The sequence below is a fragment of the Orycteropus afer genome, unplaced genomic scaffold (genome assembly GCF_000298275.1).
Source record: "Orycteropus afer afer isolate SDZICR_OR568_19922 unplaced genomic scaffold, OryAfe1.0 scaffold00595, whole genome shotgun sequence".
Classification (NCBI taxonomy): domain Eukaryota; kingdom Metazoa; phylum Chordata; class Mammalia; order Tubulidentata; family Orycteropodidae; genus Orycteropus; species Orycteropus afer.
Window position 1 is genome coordinate 1,317,362 of NW_006922182.1, and position 4,271 is coordinate 1,321,632.

Sequence of the window (4,271 nt, forward strand, 5' to 3'; positions counted from 1 at the left end):
TTCATAGCTCAAGGCTTCAGGATTATCTTCTGTATCTGGGTTTGTTGGTTATACTTTTCTTTGTTGAAGAGAGTCTGTGTAGTTTGCCTGTCTATTCCACCATCTTACTGGAACTTAGAACTTAAAAATTATATTTTTGAGTTTTGTGTGGAGGGAAAAAAAAAAAAAAAACATGTTCTGCAGTGAAAATTACAAAAATCATTACAAAGAAATTTTACCAAACATATTCTATTGCCTAATAAATCATATCAATATTTAATACAGTTTAAATAAAGACAAGATAGTTGGTTATAATGATGCTATCATTTCTGTAGTGTGAAACTCTTTTTCAAAGTGGTCATAAACAGCTAGTAGTATGAAAGCCAGTATTTGGTTGCTTAAACTTTGAAATACTCTGTACTCGTTGATTAATAGACACTGCTTGGATCTCTTGAGTCCCACCCCGTCTCTCTTAATGTCCAGTCCCCTACCTGATGGCCCCTATTCCTCTCATTATTCATCATCAAATGAGTTAACAGTTAGACTGTCAGAGTGCTCTTCTTACCTAGTACCTCTCTGACAGAAATATACCACAAATGGGATGGCTGTAACAAACAGGAATTAATCCTCTTACATTTCCGGAGGCTAGAAGTCTGAGTTCAAAGTGCCAGGTTCTAGAGGCTGTGTGAAAACCCCTTGACCTTGGGCTTCATTTCTGCCTCTTGTTCCCAGCCCACTGAACCTATATACATCTCTTCACTCAGGCAGCTACTGCCTGCTGAGGCTAACAAGCTCAAGGTCAACAAATAAAATGGCACAGTCCTGATGTTACCAAACCACATGGCAGACCATTAATTCAAATCCATGTTAAGTCCCAAGGTTCACAGAGCATGGCAGGCTGCTGAACAATCACATGGCTACATGCAGGGTCCAAGCATGCCATAAGCTAAAGACTATTCCCCAAGGCTTCTGCTTACATAACAGAAGCAGACCACTTTCCTTAAGGCAGCTACTCAGCTGCTCACAGTCAATTCCACCATTGAGTTGATTACCAGTCATATCATGGGGAACACTACATCCAGCTGCCTAGCCACTCAACCAGGTCCAGCCAAGTTGACACACAAATTCAACTGCCACACAGAGCACCACGTAGAAAATCACACAGAATTGATTCTAAATGCTTCAGAGACAATGCAGACATTCACTTCAAACCCCAGCTTTTGGAATACTCTCATTGGCTATCAAGGGAAATCTTAGAAACCCAACTTGTTTTCCAAATGCTCTCTCCTCTTGGCTTGAGATCAGTACTGGCATGGCAATATCCATAGACATCCATAGATGCTTCATCCATTCTGTAATTGTCCCAGAGAAAGCAGACCCAGATGACAGCAAAAGGAAAATATCTAACACTAAGCTTTCTTACATGTTTTGATTAAAACTACTGACTTTTCTTACTTACACAGATAATTTCTTTATTTTTAGATCATTTCTCCTGTTATGCTATAATCTTTACTTCCTCTTCATTCCAGTCATTTATTTTTATGCTCAATTCATTCTTTATTATTTGTTGTATATATATCTGCCTTCATTCTTGGATTTTCAACCTTTGTAAGATAGAAGAGCTTCTAACATGTTTCCAATGAGTCATATAGCACCTCCTAGATATTATATATAAAGAGGAATGGTGTGGCATTCTTCATTAAAAATAATCTTCCACAATATGTCCTGAAGTACAATGCTGTCAGTGATAGGGTGATATCCATATGCTTACAAGGAGTACCAGTTAATACTATTTTTATTCAAATTTACAAACTGACACCAAAGCCAAAGATGAGAAAATGGAAGATTTTTATCCACTTCTGCAGTCTGAAATTGACCAAACATGCAATAAAGATATGTTAATTATAACTGGAAAAGTCTGAAACAACAACAACAAAAAAAGATTCACCAGTAGTTGGAAAACATGGCCTTGGTAATAGAAATGACACTAGAGCTTGCAAGATACAATTTTGCAAGATCAAGGACTTATTCACTGCAAATACCTTTTTTAACAGCATGAATTACAGCTATACACATGGACTTCATCAGACAGAATACATAAGAATCAGATAGACTATATTTGTGGAAAGAGGTGATGGAGAAATTCAATATCTTCAGCCAAAACAAGGCCAGTAGCTGACTGTAGAATAGACCATCAACAATTTATATGCAAGTTCAACCTGAAGCTGAAGACAAATCAAGTTCATGAAAGCCAAAATATGACCATGATCACATCCCACCCGAATTTAGATAACATCTGAAGAATAGATTTGATACACTGAGCACCAATCACTGAAAACCAGATGAATCATGGTATGACATCAAGAACTTCATACATGAAGAAAGCAAAAGGTCATTAAAAAGACAGGAAAGGAAGAAAAGACTAAAGTGGATGTCAGAAGAGACTCTGAAACTTGCTCTTAAACATACAGTAGCTAAAGCAAATGGAAGAAATGGTAAGATAAAATAACTGAATAGATTTCAAAGAACAGCTCAAGAAGACAAAGTCAATAACTACAATGAAATATGCAAAGACCTCCAGTTAGACAACCAAAAGTAAAGAACACACTCTGCATTTCTCAAGCTGAAAGAACTAAGGAAAAAAATTCAAGCCTTTAGTTGCAATATTGAAGGATTTTATGTGAAAAATATTGAATGGTACAGGAAACACCAAAAGAAGATGGAAGTAATACACAGAGTCACTGTACCAAAAAGAAATTTTCAATGCTCATCCATTTTAGGACATGGCATATAATCAAAAACTGAAGGAATTGAAGGAAGAACTCAAAGCTACACTGAAGGAATTGGCAAAGAACAAGGCTCCAGGAATTGACAGAGTACCCAATGAGATGGTTCAACAAATGGATGCCATGCTGGAGGCATTCACTCATCTTTGCCAAGAAATTTGGAATACAGCTACCTGGCCAATTGACTGGAAAAGATCCATATTGTATCCAATCCAAAGAAAAGTGATCACACAGAATATGGAAATTATCGAACAGTATAATTAATATCACACAAATCTTCATGAAGATAATTCAAGAATGGTTGGAGCATTATATTGACAGAGAACTCCCAGAAATGCAAGTTAGATTCAGAAGAGGATGTGGAATAAGGAATATCATTGCTGATGCCAGATGGATCTTGGCTGAAAGCAAAGAATACCAAAAAATGTTCACTTGTGTTTTATTGACTATACAAAAACATTCAACTGTGTGGCTCATAACAAACTATGGATAACACTGAGAAGAATGGGTATTCCAGAACTCTTGATTGTGCTAACAAGGAAACTGTACAAAGGACAGGAGTCTGTTATTTGAACAAAAAAGGGAGATACTGCATGGTTTGAAATCAGGAAGGGAATGTGGCAGGGATGTATCTTTTCACCATATTATTCAATCTGTATGCTGAGCAAATAAAAAAGAACAAAGCATCAGGATTGGGGTTAGATTCATTAACAACATGTGATATGCAGATGGCACAACTTTATTTGCTGAAAGTGAAGGTGACTTGGAGCACTTACTGATAAATGTTAAAGAATACAGTCTGCAGTATGCCTTACACCTCAACATAAAGAAAACAAAAATTCTCACAACTGGATCAATAAGCAGCATTATGATAAGTGGAGAAAAGATTGAAGTTGTGACAGATTTCATATTACTTGATTCCACAATCAACACCCATGGAAGCAGCAGTCAAAAAATCAGATGACATATTGCATTGGGAAAATCTGCTGCAAAATACCTCTTTAAAGTGCTGAAGAACGAAGATGTCTCTTTGAAGATTAATTTGAACCTAACCCAAGCCAGGGTATTTTCAATCACTTCATATTTATGTGAAGTATAGACAATGAATAACTATGACCAAAGAAGAGTTGATGCTTTTGAGTTGTGGTGTTGGTGAAGAATAATGAAAATACCATGGACTTCCAGGAGAACTAACAAGTGCAGCCAGAATGCTCCTTGGAAGCAAGAATGGCCAGACTTCATCTCACCTACCTTTGGTCATGTTGTCAGAAGGGTCCATTCCCTAGAGAAAGATATCATATTTGGTAAAATAAAGAGTCAGCAAAAGGGGAAGTCTCTCAATGAGAAGTATTAACAGTGGCTGCAACAATGAGCTCAGGGAAAGCAAGGATTGTGAAGCTGGTGCAGAATGGTGCAGTGTTTCATTCTGTTGTACATAGAGTTGTGAGTTGGAGCTGATTTGATGGCAACTAACAACAACAGATGTTCAGCATAGGATTCGAAGAT